The sequence below is a fragment of the Bubalus kerabau genome, chromosome 16, assembly GCF_029407905.1.
Source record: "Bubalus kerabau isolate K-KA32 ecotype Philippines breed swamp buffalo chromosome 16, PCC_UOA_SB_1v2, whole genome shotgun sequence".
NCBI classification, from domain to species: domain Eukaryota; kingdom Metazoa; phylum Chordata; class Mammalia; order Artiodactyla; family Bovidae; genus Bubalus; species Bubalus kerabau.
The window spans coordinates 35,060,587-35,078,815 of record NC_073639.1 but is presented as its reverse complement, the minus strand read 5'-3'; the positions used below and the strand labels follow the sequence as shown (position 1 = coordinate 35,078,815).

Genomic DNA, 18,229 nt, shown 5'->3' with positions numbered 1-18,229 from the left:
TGGCCCACAGTTTTATTATATGTAATAAAATATATAATATTTTATTATATGTAACTTATCTATTAGTGTCACTTTGGTATGATGAGCTTGGTGTTAAATTGAAAATTAAGGATGTTACAGTTATTCAAATAAAAGGATGACTGACCGTTTATGGTGATTTATAAAAGTTAATCTCTTCACTGAAATTTTTTTCAGTATAACCAACCATAAGCAGCACTTTGCAGGAAACCGCTCTAAGGAAGAAACCCCTTTTCTTATCAATTTAAGTCAATTTTGTAACTAACTTTTAAACCAGGCACCCCCATGATCTACTCATCTCTGGCCTTAGCATACCTTTCAGATCTTTTGATTACGCAATATCTTGCCTAACCTGTTGATTCTTTCCATTGGTCAAAGAAGTAGAAATGAAGAGTAAGTAATTAACACATGACTTCCATAGTGTCGCCTTCAGTAATCACATTGTTAAGCAGTTAAAATAGGAAGAAAGGGGTCCAAAATGGTGGTTAGAGGAAGTGGAAGCTAGGAGATCATGTATATGGAGGGCCAACAAAGAAAAGAAAAAAAAAAAAAAAAGGAAAGAAAACTGCAAACTTGAGTGAAGACTTCCTGGGGGAAAACAAGTCTGGCACACCCACTTCCCTGATTGGCCTCGGGCTCATGGAGAGGGAACAAAGGATATTAAAAGGGAAGCCAAGATGGGCTAGGACCACTCCTGCAGGGGTTGGTCCACTCTCATGTCTTGAGAGAGTACTGCTTACAGCATACTCGATGAATTTTGCCTGCGTGAGCTATCATGGTCTGTAATTTCAATTCTTTGCTATAACCAGAAACGAGTCAAGGAAGAAGAACCTAACAATTGGGACAAACTGCATGAACAAGATAGTGTCTAAATAAAGAAGGTGGGAAGTCACAAGATTGAACAAGGTTGGAGACAGAGGTGAGTCTGATCTATCTCAAATGATTAGCTCAGATTACTTTCCCTTTTCCCTTCAAAAACTTGCAAGGCCAAGTTGAATTTTTGGGTTTTTTGCCAAAAAGAGTACACCATCTTCCCAGATTGCCAGCATTCTGATTAAAAGCAACTTTCCTTTTTTTTTTAACCAACATTTGCCTGTCTCTCTAGTACTGATTTTCCAGTAGTGAGCAGCCAGACCTGAGTTTGATAACATAGCTACAGTTTATTTCAAAGTGACCTTAAGGTTCATCTACTTTTAAATAAAATGGTAATTTTAAAAACGATGGGCATGACAATCACAAATTTTGCCTATTTTCTTCTTTTGGGGATTTTTCAAAAAAAAAAAAGGAGTAAAAGTCAGTAATACTGGATAAAGAAAATTAATTAAGTTGGGTCAACTGATGTATTGGGACAAGTGTGTTAAAAAGGAAGGGAGAGAAAAGGTAGCTTGTGTGATGTAATTCATACCTTTTAAGTGAAAAGGGTTTTTATTTTTAAAGAATGACATTGTCAAACAGCAAATACAATAAGCTACACACAAACCTCCTGGCTTCTCACCTCATCACTCTCTGCATAATAAGCCTTCATTTCAGATTTCTTTTAGGTACCAACATTACCAGTTTCTTTGGCTCTACCCCATGGCCCTTATCTGACCCAAAAGCCCTTAAGCACTTAGGATTCAAAAACAGCATATACTTCTACAGCGAGCCAACCAGCCTAGAGCCAGTAATCGGTTGTTAAGATTTAACAAGGAAAAGTAAGGGACCCATTAGAAGGTTACAATGGCTTGGCTGGGAGGGGAGAGGGTGGAGATGGAATCCAAAGTTTAAAGACACTGGAAAGAGTCATGTTAAAACTCACTTTAACAATCAAGTTTAAAAATATACTTTATTAAAATGCTTTAAAAAGTACACTGTGGAAGCAGAAACAAAAAAATCCAAAATCATTAATTGCTTATTATAAAAGTGAAACTAATATAATTTTTCATCACCTGGTTAATGCATATTTCCTTCTACTTAGGCATCTATGTGAAAATTTGTGTGTGTGTGTGTGTATATATATATATATATATATATATATATATAGAGAGAGAGAGAGAGAGAGAGAAAATAATTGGTTGTTCATGTCACAGAAATAGAGCATTTAAACAGTGTGTAAAATTTTCCACAATGGAGATTGCCAGTGTTACCTCATTTGACTCTTTTTAAAAATGAAGATGGATCTAGATTTTTGGAGGAACAAGAAAAATACATTCAAGGAAGTTAAATCAAAATATTCCATTTATAGCCCATGCTAAGTTAAACTACTGGTATTGTTTTTTCCAGTGCAATTTTTTCTTATTGATGTACTTGATCTTGGCATTAATTTCAAACATATTTCTTATACAACTTAATTCAACAAATTATAAAATTAATTTGCTTTACTGACAACTTCAGAGATGCTCAAAACAATGATTACTCTCTCAGTAGTCTAAAATATGGAGAGCGACTTTCGTACTAAGATTACATTTACTACAGTAAAACTCACCCATTTGAGAGTACAGTTCTGTAAGTTTTGACAGATGTATATAGGGATGCTACCAGTGCCTCAATCAAGACATAGAACAGTTTGATCACTTTCAAACATCCCTACACTTATAAGAATTTAATAAGAGCTACTTTTAAAAAGCCTGATCCATGACAAAAATTTAATATCTTTTCTTTACTTTGGCTCTGATTAATAGAAGACATTCAATTATAGGATGATTAGACATAAAATCATATATATTGAATGACAACTCTCATTTCTTTCAGAACAGGGGATGTGGGATGTGTATTATGCATCTCTCTTTCCCTCTATCTCCTTCACTCCCTCCCTTTTAAACTACAACCCACCTCCCCCCACCAAAACATATATCCTTCTCTTTCCACTATAAATCAGGATATTATATTTTTATTTTTGTTTTTCTTTGCTTTATATAGACAGCCACCCTTCTGATTTGTATTAGCAGGAAAAGAAAATCTCTTCAAATCGACATTACCTCACATGAAAGAATGTAGCACTACATTAGTTTTTCAAGATTGGATAAAGCATGTTTAGGCTAAATGTGGACATCAGCAGTTTTAAAACTCAAATCGGATGCATCTGGCACTCTTTATTGTCTTAGAGGTTTCATCAGTGGATGCATAAAATCTCTCTCCTGGCAGCAAAATTCTCCAGTGAGGTTTTTATATGATTTGCTAAGAAATGGCTGGTTTCAGAAGTCATTCCTTTCAATCCCCAGGGAAGGATGGCTGCTAGACTAACTCTGCCCTTGAGCTACCTGCTAGATGACTTTGGAAAATCTTCTTATACAGAAGCAATATTTAAATTAAAAGCGACAGTTTGAAAACCTGTTTTCACTTTGTGCATGGTGAGAGTTCAAACTCCTTCAGTTTTGTTAACCAATAATTGGTGGTTTTTTTTTGTTTTTTTTTTTTCTCTTCCTCCTTTTAAAATTAAGGATGGGGAAAAACAGAGATCCCTTTTTGGAAGTAACAAAGAAAGCATTGCTTTACCATAATTAGCCTCATGGTGGCTGCAAAGCCAGTAGGTCTTCACATCCCCATGATCCCTCAGTGCAAGGTGCTTTTCACGAGTGGATGAAGGGTTAATGCAGAGAACTTACAGTGGATCAAGCACAGAACAGAAGCTGCCTGAAGCTCTGAATTGCTGCTCAGGATGCATGAATTTTGAAGAAGACCAGGGAACTACACTGGTAATTCTGGTGCTTACTCCATATCCATGTCCCATACCCTATCCGTTTTTACACAGAGTATGTGTATAAAAACTAGAATCACTTACATTGATCCCTTTTAATGTCTTTTGTTGTGATTGCCAGCTCATTTTCAGTAATTCAGACACCAGTCTTCCTACTCTTACACTAATACTCTGCAAAATGGAAAGTTCAGCTGGCTTGCTTCCTTTTAATTTCTCAGCTCTACCCAGATATTCTTGGACAGAATCTCAGGCATTTTAGCCTCTACTAAGGGTTTATAAAGCTTCAAGCATTCTTTACCCTTCTTAAGAACAGAAGCCATACTCATGGAATACTCCCTTCAGAAACTTTATACCAATGATTCTCAAAACTTAGTGTATGTCAGAAATATCCAGTGAGCTTATTAAAACACAGATTTCAAGGCTCCATTCCCAGAGTCTCTGATGCACTTTGTCTGTGGTGGCTCAAGATTTTTCACTTCGAAAAACTTGCAAGTGACATTGTTGTTGCTGAAACACAAACCATATTTTAAGAACCAAAAATGTATATGATCTTTTCTGATAACTGATTGTTCCAATTAGTGGAATTAGGAATACCATTTTTCTTTGTAATTTTTCCCTTTCCTCCAACACTGAATGGATATTAACTGCTCAATATAACTGCCACCTTCTATATTTCCACTTGCTACCTACAATTTAGGTATACTAGATATTTTTTGTTGTTGTTACTCAGGTTCTAGTTCCATCCTTCTAAGGCATCTCCTAGATTACAGAGCCTTAAATCCCAGAAATATTTTATAGATTTACTTCCCAGCAGGTCTGTTTTGACATGGCCAATGAGACATGACTTTAAAGACAAAAGATAAGAAATGACCATTATTTTCTGTGGTCATTGTGGGAAGTCATGTGGGCAGTGGAAGATGGTATATCCATGGGTCCTTTGCCCTTAGTGTAGGGAGACTTCCTGCATAAACTTTGGTGTTGGGAGTGGCCTACTCTCTTAGTAGTAGCTTTCTGTGATCTTTGCACTTCCAAAGATGTTGAAGGCAATCTTTGCTTCAAAACCTAGCAACCTAGCAAAACCTAACATTTGCTCCCTCAGGACTCCTAAGGTTGGATATATTGCTGCTAATTTCATTTTAAACTTATTCCTAGCAGAATACCTAAGTGGCTGCTGCTTTACTACAAAAGACCAGAGTAATACAGTAGAAGGTACTGTATCTTGGGGAGAATTGAAATGTTAAGAGAGCCAGTTCCTGCTACAGGTTCTTCACCTCCTTCCACTGTAGCAGAGAATGTAGAGTTGTGTGACTAAACCATTTGTCCTCTCCACAAAAGAAAGATCAGACTTAACCCCATGATATAATTCCTTTTTAAAAATACAACAGATCCTAGAAGAACTATAATATTTAGATTACTCTTGAATTGAGGGGTAATACTGCCTGAATATTCTGGAAACTAAAAGTTATATTTAGCATTCTTGTATATATGAAATGTATCTTTTCAAGTAATTGAAAAATTAAGAGTTTGCAGCATAACAATACTTTCACTTGAATACTTTAAAAATAAGAACATTAAAAATAATAAAAATAAAAACAAAAATGTTAAAGCAAAAAGCAAAACACTTCTGTAGTTCAATCAGCTGAGAAAATGTTCAATACTCTCTCATCTTAGAGTTTCCTTCCATGTCAACATGCTTAAAACTCTGCAATTATTTTAGTACCTGAGCTAGAGCATTTACCCAACTGAGATTCCCAAAGGATGCCCTCTTTCATAGAATACCTAGTAATATCATCCTGATCACATTGCTCAACAAAATCCTCTGTAGAAAATTTTAGTGCTAAAATCAAGAAGTGTTGCTAGGTTTGGACAGAGAGGATAGGGCAATAAAAGAAAGTCCCCTTGCTTAATCAAAAGGAATTCTGCAAATGTACTGACTGAAATCCTTAACAACAGAATGCTGTAATCATGTGAAAATTATCAGAGCTCATGCGTGCATGCTAAGTCTTTTCAGTCATGTACAACTCTTTGCAACCCCATGGACTGTAGCCCACCAGGCTCCTTTGTCCATGGGATTCTCTAGGCAAGAATACTGGAGTGGGTTGTCATGTCCTTCTCCAGGGGATCTTCCTGACCCAGGGATCAAATTGGTGTTTTTAAGTCTCCTGCATTGGCAGACAGGTTCTTTAGCATTAGCACCATGTAGGTTGTTAATATATTGTATTAAAATATATACTGATTAATATATTTTAATAAGTAATAGAGATAGGTTTCATTAAACTTCTTTAAAATCTTATAAATTTTCTCATGTTGCTCTTGGTATAAAATATTAGAATATGGAGCCTATTATACAGAGTGAAGTAAGCCAGAAAGAAAAACACCAATACAGTATACTAATGCATATATATGGAATTTAGAAAGATGGTAACAATAACCCTGTGTACGAGACAGCAAAAGAGACACTGATGTATAGAACAGTCTTATGGACTCTGTGGGAGAGGGAGAGAGTGGGAAGATTTCGGAGAATGGCATTGAAACATGTAAAATATCATGTATGAAACGAGTTGCCAGTCCAGGTTCGATGCACGATACTGGATGCTTGGGGCTGGTGCACTGGGATGACCCAGAGGGATGGAATGGGGAGGGAGGAGGGAGGAGGGTTCAGGATGGGGAACACATGTATACCTGTGGCAGATTCATTTTGATATTTGGCAAAAACTAATACAATTATGTAAAGTTTAAAAATAAAATAAAATTAAAAAGAAAAAGAATTCTTTGCTAATTTTATGATCAGAAGTATGATGATAAAATCAAATTCTATTACACAGTTAAACAGGGAGGAGGGCTGCAAAAAAAAAAAAAAAAAATAGCCTGAATTTTCCAAAGAAAGAAAAACAAAGAGTTCACCACTTGAAACAAATTAAAGAAAAAAAATATGGATATAGTCAAAAAGCTGATTAAAGCATCAATCTTCTCCTCCCACCTTCAATCTTTTCCAGCATAAGGGCCTTTTCAAATGAGTCAGTTCTTTGCATCAATGGCCAAAGTATCGGAGTTTCAGCATCAGTCCTTTAAATGAATGTTCAGCACTGATCTCCTTTAGGATGGACTGGTTGGACCTCCTTGCTGTCCAAGGGACTCTCAAGAGTCTTCTCCAACACCACAGTTCAAAAGCATTAATTCTTTGACACTCAGTTTTTTTCATAGGCCAACACTCACATCCATACATGACCATTGGAAAAACCATAGCTTTGACTAGATGGACCTTGTTTGCAAAGTATTGTCTCTGCCTTTTAATATTCTGTCTAGGTTTGTCATAACTTTTCTTCCAAGGAGCAAGCATCTTTTTATTTCATGGCTACAGTCACCATCTGCAGTGGTTTTGGAGCCCCCAAAAATAAAGTCTGTCACTGTTTCCATGGTTTCCCCATCTATTTGCCATGAAGTGATGGGACCGGATGCCATGATCTTAGTTTTCCAAATGTTGAGTTTTAAGCCAACTTTTTCACTCTCCTCTTTCAGTTTCATCAAGAGGTTCTTTAGTTCTTCACTTTCTGCCATAACAGTGGTGTCATCTGCATATCTGAGGTTATTGATATTTCTTCTCCTGAAATCTTGATTCCAGCTTCTGTTTCATCCAGTCCAGCATTTCTCATGATGAACTCTGCATATAAGTTAAATAAGCAGGGTGAAAATATACATCATTGACATACTCCTTTCCTGATTTGGAACTAGTCTGTAATTCCATGTCTGGTCCTAACTGGTGCTTCTTGACCTGCATACAGATTTCTCAAGAGGCAGGTAAGGTGGTCTGCTATTCCCATCTCTTTAAGAATTTTCCACAGTTCGTTGTGATCTACACAGTGAAAGGCTTTGGCATAGTCAATAAAGCATAAGTAGATGTTTTTCTGGAACTTTCTTGCCTTTTCAAGGATCCAACGGATGTTGGCAATTTGATCTCTGGTTCCTCTGCCTTTTCTAAATCCAGCTTGAACATCTGGAAGTTCACAGTTCAAATACTGTTGAAGCCGGGCTTGGAGAATGTTGAGCATTACTTTACTAGCATGTGAGATGAGTGCAATTGTGCGGTAGTTTGAACATTCTTTGGTGTTGCCTTTCTTTGGGATTGGAATGAAAACTGACCTTTTCCAGTCCTGTGGCCACTGTTGGTTTTCCAAATTTGCTGGCATATTGAGTGCAGTACTTTCACAGCATCATCTTTTAGGAGTTGAAATAGCTCAACTGGAATTCCATCATTTCCAGTAGCTTTGTTTGTAGTGATGCTTCCTAAGGCCCACTTGAATTCACATTCCAGGATGTCTGCGTCTAGGTGAGTGATCACATCATCATGATTAGTTGAGTCATGAAGATCTTTTTTGTATAGTTCTTCTGTGTATTCTTCCATCTTTTCTTAATATCTTCTGCTTCTGTTAGGTCCATACCATTTCTGTCCTTTATCAAGCCCATCTTTGCATGAGATGTTCCCTTGGTATCTCTGTTTCTTGAAGATATCTTTAGTATTTCCCATTCTATTATTTTCCTGTTTTTCCTTGCATCGATCACTGAGGAAGGCTTTCTTATCTCTCCTTGCTGTTCTTTGGAAGTCTGTATTCAAATGGGTATATCTTTCCTTTTCTACTTTGCTTTTCACTTCTCTTTTCACAGCTATTTGTAAGGCCTCCTCATACAACCACTTTGCCTTTTTTGAACTTCTTTTTCTCGGGGATGATCTTGACCCCTGCCTCCTGTACAGTGTCACAAACCTCCATTCACAGTTCTTCAGGCACTCTTGTCTATCAGATCTAATCCTTTGATGCCGAGGTCCAGCCCCAGCTGATCCAGGGAGTTCGAAGCGGGGACGGCGTCAGCGAGGATCAGGATACAATAGCTTCAATTAGGTATTAATTAGAGATGTAAAGAGTAATAGAATGAGGATAGCTCAGTAGGAAAATTCAGTGGAGAAAAGAGGCTGAGTAGCTTGGTTTACACGGGAGACCAATAAAACTTCAAGAAAAGAAGTTTGCACCACTTACATAGGCTGCAGGCATCCTACCGTTCTCCCGAAGGAGAGGAGACACTGAGGCCTCCCTGGTCGGATCTTAGAAGCCCAGGCATAATTAGTAAGCATGGTGGGTTCTGTGCTCCAGATGGAGACTCAGCCAGAGTTTGAGAGAGAGAGCGACATGGGGAGACCAGTATTTCGAGAAACTGATCCCAATTCTTTATTTTCCATGGTCTACTTTTATACACTGAGATGTTATGCAAAAGTCATGCAGGGTCAGCAGTCCTGACTTTTATTAAAGTCAGGTGCTTCATACAAATGTATACAGAGGTCTTAGGGGTGTTACATCATCTTCTGGCCAGGGGGCCTGCTGACAATTTATGACCCTCTCCTTGTGACAGCGGTCAGTCAACCAGGACACTTATTTCTCCAGGGGTGATTATTCTTAAAACAGATGCCACCCAAATAAAATTACATTCCTATAGGGCGAGGGTGTAGTGGGTTTTAGTTAAGGAAAGAATTTACTTAGCCTAAGGTCTAACGTGATTAATATCAAAGGTTAATACTTATTTCTTCTATATATTCATTAATGTGTGTAAGGGCAGGGGATGTGGAGACTTAGCAACAAACATTGGCTCAACAAATGAAAAACCCTTCACCAATACAATTTCTAATCAGCCCACTATACTTATACTAATGGTTTTCTAACTTTTCTAAGGAAACTGTTTTTAGAAGGTTTAAAGCATCTCATGCCTCTCTCGGTTGGGAGGCTGTGAGCAATCACATGTGGCCGGACAAGCCTGTCAGGCAGGCTAGAGAACATTCAGAGGAGTGTGTAGGTTAAAACACTCTTATCACGCCCAGGAGTTTTTATTAACTGGAGCTCTAAGTTAACTCCTTCTCCAAAAGAGGTGGTGGGGGACAGCCCCCCATAAAGTCAGAGGTGTAGGTGAGAGCACAAAGTAGTAAAGTAGGCCGGCTCTGGTTATGGGGGTAGATGCTCGAGGATTTCCAGGGGGACTCCTGAGGCTCAATCCCGCCTTTGCGAATGTCGAGCCTCCTTCCTCATGACCTTTGCCACGGGCAGAGTGCCTCACGCTGGCCCCCAACACCTTGAATCTATTTCTCACTTCCACTGTATAATCATAAGGGATTTGATTTAGGTCATACCTTCATAGTCCAGTGGTTTTCCCTACTTTCTTCAATTTAAGTCTGAATTTGGCAATAAGGAGTTCATAATCTGAGTCACAGTCAGTTCCTGGTCTTGTTTTTGCTGACTGTATCACACTTCTCCATCTTTGGCTGTAAAGATTATAATCAATCTGATTTCGGTATTGACCATCTGGTGATGTCCATGTGTAGAGTCTTACATTGTTGAAGAGGGTGTTTTCTGTGACCAGTACGTTCTCTTGACAAAACTCTATTAGCCTTTGCCCTGCTTCATTTTGTACTCCAAGGTCAAATTTGCCTGTTACTTCAGGTATCTCTTGACTTCCTACTTTTGCATTCCAGTCCCCTATAATGAAAAGGACATCTTTTTTGAGTGTTAGTTCTAGAAGGTCTTGTAGGTCTTCATAGAACTGTTCAACTTCAGCTTCTTCAGCATTACTGGTTAGGGCACAGACTTGGATTACTCTGATATTGAATGGCTTGCCTTGGAAACAGAGATCATTCTATCGTTTTTGAGATTGCATCCAAGTACTACATTTCAGATTCTTTTGTTGACTATGAGGGTTATTCCATTTCTTCTAAGGGATTCTTTCCCACAGTAGTAGATATAACGGTTATCTGAGTTAATTTTATCCATCCAGTCCATTTTAGTTCACTGATTCCTAAAATGTCAATGTTCACACTTGCCATCCCCTGTTTGACCACTTCCAGTTTGCCTTGATTCATGAATCTAGCAGTCCATGTTTCTATGCAATATTGCTCTTTACAGCATCAGACTTTACTTCCATCACCAGTCACATCCACAGCTGGGGCTGTTTTTGCTTTGGGTCCATCTCTTCATTCTTTCTGAAGTTATTTCTCCACTGATCTCCAGTAGCATACTGGGAACCCTCCAACCTGGAGAGTTCATCTTTCAGTGTCTATCTTATTCCCTTTTCATACTGTTCATGGGGTTCTCAAGGTAAGAACACTGAAGTGGTTTGCCATTCCCTTCTCCAGTGGACCATGTTTTGTCAGAACTCTCCACATGCTGTGCCCCCGTGCCCAAAACTCCCACACTGCAGAACTCCTTTTGCACCACATGCCCCAGGATTGTCCTATTCTTAGTTCTGTGTACTCTGACCATTGTTATTCTGTCCATTCTTCACTCATTCATTTCATAAGCATTTACTGAAAACCTATAATGTGCCAGATACTAAACAACTATTAATAATAAAAACAGCAATAGTGAAAAGACTATCCCCACTTTCAGTAAGACAGAAAAATTTAAAAAGCGAGTATAAAATAGTGTGATAAGTACTCAGGGAAGAAGTAATTGTACATTGGTAAGGGCAGAGAACGTTGCTCAGGAGATGTTTCCTGAGCTAGCTTTTGAAAGCATATTACTCAAAGAAAGAAAGGATATGATGAAAAGATGACTAGACATTGAGAGAAAACTGCAGGACCCCAGGTGGAAAAAAGATCAAGTGGTTCTGCTACTACTCCCACCAGTCCATTGCCTCACTGTCCCACCCCTATGAGGAGGTTTCACACATGAAACGTGTAGCCTGGCCACCACACTCACATGTTCAACATGGCTTGCCAGCTGCCACTTCTCAAGAAAGATGCCTGACTCACTCCTATGTTCAGTCTCCTGCTGAGACTTCTCTGGGTCATGTAAGTTTATCCCTTCAAATTTGATATCCAGGAAATACAGAAAGAAAGGTTGAGAATAAATGCCATGTTCCTCATGGCTGCTCTGTCCAATGTGGTATCCATTATCCACGTGTAGCTATTGAACATTGAAATGTGGCTACTTTGAATTAAGACATGATATAAGTGTAAAGTACACACCAGATTTCTAAGGTTTAGTATATAAAAATACACAAAATTTTTAAAATTATTTTTATATTTATTACATATATGCATGCATGCTAAATCACTTCTGTCATGTCCGACTCTTTGCAACCCCACTGACTGTAGCCTGCCAGGCTCCTCTGTCCACAGAATTCTCCAGGCAAGAATACTAAAGTGGGTTGACATGCCCTCCTCCAGGGGATCTTCCCAACCCAGGGATCGAACCTGCCTCTCTTATGTCTCCTGCATTGGCAGGCAGGTTCTTTATCACTAACGCCACCTGGGAAGCCCATTATATAGTCAACCTGTAATATATAATCTGTCAATACATATAAAATAGTAATATTGAATATAAGAGGTTAAAATATTATTAACACTATTTTCACTTGTTTCTTTTTTTTTTTTTTACTTTTTTTAATGCAGCTACTAGAAAATTTTAAATTGTATATGGGGCTGACATTATATTTCTATTGGATAGGATTGCTATAGACCAATTCCAGCTTAGTGGGGATATATGAAGGATTACATTAGGAGTAAAGAGGTACAACCATTATGGGTGACATTATGATGTGGCAAAAAAATAAAAAATCAGTGGCTAAAAGCTTACATTTTAGACACTGACTGAGGAAAACAGGGATTTGAAAATATTAGACAGTTATAACAGTCTTAGAGGAGGGTGAACTTTGGGTCTCAGTAGCAGATAATCTGATGCATTTGGTTTACTGTTAAAGGACCCAGAAGCTGGAGCTTTGTCAAGCTGTGTAGGCTGATTAGATCCTAGGTTGATTATCAGCAGTGTTTCAGGCCTTACTAAGAAGAGGGACACAGGATTTTTGGTGGTTGCTGTTGCTTTTTGTTTTCCTCAAATCAAGGTTTCCTATGTTACAGATGAAAACAAAAACATCATTGCCTTCCTTTCAGGTAACTTTGAATAATTTCCTTCAAGAAAGCACATATTAATTTCTGTGTATCATGATATCCTGAGTTTGAGTCTAAACCCTACAGAAACTTGAAAATTTTTAAATGAAAAAACAGATGTCATTAGAAGATAAACATAACCCAATTAGAACACTAAATGTTGAATTAAGCCAGGCTCGGGAACTTACATGGGGAGTTTTCTTCTGAGGAAAAATCTAGTTTTGTCAGAGTAAGCATATTTTTTAAAAAATCACAAATTCTCTTATTCTTAATCATAATCAGGAATCCATAAACAGGACAGCTGTTCATATCAATATAGTTCAATACTATTTTAATAACAGTAAAATTGAATAATGTCTATTTGACACCTGATTCACCCTGCCTTATCCTTCTGCGGAAAAAATTAACTAAGAAAAAGTGAAGCTGCAAAAGATTAAGGTAATTTCCATTAGCATTAACCATTCAAGAAAGATAGATAAAAAATGAACAAAATCTTGCGGGTGATTAGGAACAGATATTCCTTCAGAATTCTGAGCAATAACACTCAGAATGGCAACAAGGAAGTTCCCTCTAGAGCAGATTGTAGATCAAAGTGCTGACAGTATTTGATGAATACTGAAAGCTAGTTTGAGACTAATAGCCTGAGCAACAAGAAACTGGATTTTGAAATTTTTTCTCTCTTTAATTGTCACTGTTACTTGACTGAATTTCCATACACTTTTCTGAATGGAAGGAAAAAAATGGAGTTAAAAAAGGGGTAATCCAGAATTTGGAATTATACAAGTCGTGTGTTTACATTATGTATGCTGTGAAAATCTCAGTGTTACATAAAATATATGTAACCATTTACACTGAACTTGAAATAAGAAGTGTAAACAGACCTAAATATTTCAGAAAATCCCACATAAAAAAAAAGAAGGGAGGATAGAAGAAATGAAGAAAGGAAGGGAGGAAAGGAGGGAGAGAGGATGGAACAAAAATATATCGGTGCATTATTCTAAGAAGTACAGAACATAGGATTTCCAATCACACCTAAAAATAATCTCATGATAAAACTGTGATAGTCAGGAATACCCCACCTTTAAAATGTGGCTCTACTTCAACCACCACAAATAAGTGTAACTGATTTTAAGTGAAAATAATGCATAGCTTTGTAGGTTTTTAATGCATAGCATTTCTTAATTAAAACAAGAAGTTTGAATCAAATATATAAGTTGTTTTTCCATACCGAATAAAAGTATTCACCAGCCACTTTTCATGTTCAAAGTATTAAATGTCATAAAAATTTAAACATTTATTTTAATTATAACCTGAACAATTAATGAACTTAGAAGCATTTTCTATTGATATTTGCTTATTTGCGTATTCTATATTCTAACAAAGATACTTTAGTTTCTCAAGTGGGGAAAAATATATATTTTTAAAATACACATTTAAAAAATATATTTTAAAGCATATATTTTAAATATGCTTATATATATATAAATATTCTAAAATACCTGTCTTAAAAAATGCAAAGTCTCTTAAATTTCCATTATAAACCACTATTCCAAAATTGAGCATAGGTATAATTTGAAATAATTTACAATGTTTTAATTGAAAAAACATCTATTTATTACTTTCCATATAAATAGACTATAAAAATTTCTCATTTAATCCCATTTTCTACTTTAACACATCTGCTCAGTTTTGAATTTTTTTTCAGGTATGTCCAAAAAAATCTTTCTGTATATATTTTATTGATCTCTTTCCTATTTTTAAAAAGTTCAGCAGTTCATTCTTTCCAAGAATACTATTTCAGTTGCCATCTATAGTACTTCATTATGACTCAGATATTGTACTACTAATGTCAATTTGCTTGCCTCATCGGAGTAATTTTGTGTAAAAAGATTCTTTAAAGCAGGAGGAGAGGAAGTCCTCCTACCACAGGTGTTCTACTTGTAACCTCTCAGATCTAGTATCTAGTACCTGTGACTCTTCAACCAGGGCTTTCTCTTAGCAAGGGACAGTTCGTTAGTGCTAGGGAGATAACTCCTTCTCAACCCTGGCAATCTTGGTCACTGATGAATGAGAACTGAAGAATAAATGCCCCAGCTTCCACTCTCCTTCCATGGGACTGATTCCAGAAGTGTTCTTTACATGAGCAGTCTCCAACAGGTCAAAGCCTTACTTGCCCACAAGGATAACATCTCATTAATACACTCTATCATGAATTCTTTCATGTTCTTTGCCTTATTTCCCTTTCTCCTGTTGGGGCTTCCTAGATTAACTTTTAATAAAATAAATACAAACACTCACATTACTGGAGGAAAAAGAAATGGAGGTTAAGATGAAGGAAATAATGATTATTCCTGTCCATCTATAGTGGAGAGCAGTTTGCATCAGATAAATGCTATAGATTCTCTTAAATATTTGACAATGAAAGTGAAAATCACACAGTCCTGTCTGACTCTTTGAGATCCCATGGACTGTATACTCCATGGAATTCTCCAGGCCAGAATACTGGAGAGGGTAGCCCTTCCCTTCTCCAGTGGATCGCCCTTCCCTTCTCCAGTGGATATTCCCAACCCAAGGATCGAACCCAGGTCTCCTGCATTGCAAGCTGTTTCTTTACCAGCTCAGCCACAAAGGAAGTCTGAGTATATGGGAGTGGGTAGCCTATCCCTTCTCCAGCAGATCTTTCTGACCCAGGAATTGAACCGGGGTCTCCTGCATTACAGGCAGATTCTCTACCAACTGAGCTATGAGGGAAGCCACATATTTGACAATAAATATCAGAAAATATGGTAGGATGTACATGAAATCCAAAAGAGTAAGATTTTCCTCATATTCAGTCATACTGACAGAGAAAAATATGTTCAACAGTTCAAATGTTTGTCTCTTTGTTTCTTTCTTTCTGGCTTCAAGAATATACTAAGAAAAAGTGGGGTTTGTGGGGTTTTTTTAAATAGATTTCTGATAATTAATTTTGTAACATAAAATAAATAGTGTGTGATGATGGGAAATAATTATATTAAATATAATCTATATATTAATATCTCATTTATAATTTATGTATATTCATAATTTTTACTAGTTTTTGATTAACAGTGTTTTATACTTTATTAAATGTTGATATTAAAGCTTGGCTCACATATATCTGTTCTATATTTACTTAAGAAAGCATAAAAATGCAAATTTTAAAAATCCAAATTCTGTAGTTTTCTATCATATTCTCAATTTTATTTAAGGTAATTATATTCACGCTTAAGTTCAGTTCAGTTCATTCACTTGATCGTGTCCGACTCTTTGCAACCCCATGAATCTCAGCACGCCAGGCCTCCCTGTCCATCACCAACTCCCGGAGTTCACTCAGACTCATGTCCATTGAGTCAGTGATGTCATCCAGCCATCTCATCCTCTGTCATCCCCTTCTCTTCCTGCCCCCAATCCCTCCCAGCATCAGAGTCTTTTCCAATGAGTCAGCTCTTCGCATGAGGTGGCCAAAGTACTAGAGTTTCAGCTTTAGCATCATTCCTTCCAAAGAAATCCCAGGGCTGATCTCCTTCAGAATGGACTGGTTGGATCTCCTTGCAGTCCAAGGCACTCTCAAGAGTCTTCTCCAACACCACAGTTCAAAAGCATCAATTCTTCGGCACTCAGCTTTCCTTATAGTCCAACTCTCACATCCATACATGACCACTGGAAAAACCATAGCCTTGACTAGACGGACCTTTGTTGGCAAAGTAATGTCTCTGCCTTTCAATATGCTGTCTAGGTTGGTCATAACTTTCCTTCCAAGGAGTAAGCGTCTTTTAATTTCATGGCTGCAGTCACCATCAGGAGTGATTTTGGAGCCCAAAAAGATAAAGTCTGACACTGTTTCCTGTTTCCCCATCTATTTCCCATAAAGTGATGGGACCAGATGCCATGATCTTTGTTTTCTGAATGTTGAACTTTAAGCCAACTTTTTCACTCTCCTCTTTCGCTTTCATCAAGAGGCTTTTTAGTTCCTCTTCACTTTCTGCCATAAGGGTGGTGTCATCTGCATATCTGAGGTTATGGATATTTCTCCCGGCAATCTTGATTCCAGCTTGTGCTTCTTCCAGCCCAGTGTTTCTCATGATGTACTCTGCATATAAGTTAAATAAGCAGGGTGACAATATACAGCCTTGACGTCCTCCTTTTCCTATATGGGACCAGTCTGTTGTTCCATGTCCAGTTCTAACTGTTGCTTCCTGACCTGCATACAGGTTTCTCAAAAGGCAAGTCAAATGGTCTGGTATTCCCATCTCTTTCAGAATTTTCCAGTTTATTGTGTTCCACACAGTCAAAGGCTTTGGTGTAGTCAGTAAAGCAGAAATAGATGTTTGCTATAAATATATTAGCTCTTTTTGATGCAATAGTTGTAATTATTTTTAACTGAATTATTTCATAGTTGTCATTATTTTAGCTGAATTTATTAGTTTAATTAATTTTATCAAATGATTAATATTTTATTATAAAATTTTAAATTATTTAATTCATTTAATTAATTGTTGCTCAGTCACTAAATCATGTCTGACTCTTTTCAATCCCATGGACTGTAGCACACCAGGGTTGCTCTCCTGGAGCTGCTTAAACTCATGTCCAGTGAGTTAGTGATGCCATCCAGCCATCGCATCCTCTGTTGCCCCCCTACTTTTCTTGCCCTCAGTCTTTCCCAGCAAAAGAGTCTTTTCCAGTGAGCTGGCTCTTCATATCAGGTGGACAAGGTATTGGAGCTTCAGCTTCAGCACCAGTTCTTCCAATAAATATTCAGGGTTGATATCCTTTAGGATTGACTGGTTTGATCTCCTTGCTGTCCAAGGGACTCTCAAGAGTCTTCTTGAGCACCATAATTCAAAAGCATCAATTCTTCAGCGCTCAGCCTTCTTCATGGTCCAACTCTCACATCCGTACATATCTTTGACTATACAGACCTTTTCTGACAAAGTGATATATCTGCTTTTTAATATGCTGTCTAGGTTTGTCCTAGCTTTTCTTCCAAGGAGCAAACATCTTGTAATTTTATGTCTACAGTCACCGTCCCAGTGAATTTTCAGCCCAAGAAAATAAAATCTGTCACTGTTTCTACTTAATTTTTATTGACCTTCAATTAGTTTTTATTAAATCTTTCCAGGTGACACAGTGGTAAAGAATCTGCCTGCTAACACAGGAGATGCAAAGAGACATGGGTTCATTCCCAGCTTCAGGAAGATACCCTGGAGAAGGGAATGGCTACCCACTCCATTATTCTTGCCTGGAAAACGACATGGACAGAGGAGCCTGGAAAGCTACAGTCAATGAGGTCGCAAAAGAGTCGGACATGACTGAGTAACTGTGTGCACGCACACACACACACACACACACACACACTATTATATTTTCATCAGAAAACAGAACCCTGTTTTTTTTCTTATTGTATTTATTGGAATTGTATTTGTCAATAAAGATCATCAACATATATATTAAATGGACGCAATAGAAAGCACAGTCTATATTTGCAAAGTGTGTAATGTGATACATTTTATTCTTTTATCCATTTCTTTACTGATCCTGCTAATTGGTCTGACATACTAATAATAATGTTTAATATTTTCTATCTAAAATTC

At 37.4% G+C, this 18,229-nt stretch overlaps 1 long non-coding RNA gene across 1 annotated transcript; it reads left to right on the top strand.

The window, feature by feature from the left end:
• The first annotated feature begins 742 nt into the window (after nt 1-742).
• LOC129629918 (uncharacterized) lies at nt 743-17,795 on the top strand. Its single transcript, XR_008703384.1, has 3 exons — nt 743-937; nt 3,219-3,347; nt 17,758-17,795. It is a non-coding gene; the product is annotated as an uncharacterized LOC129629918 (long non-coding RNA).
• The last annotated feature ends 434 nt before the right edge of the window (nt 17,796-18,229 follow it).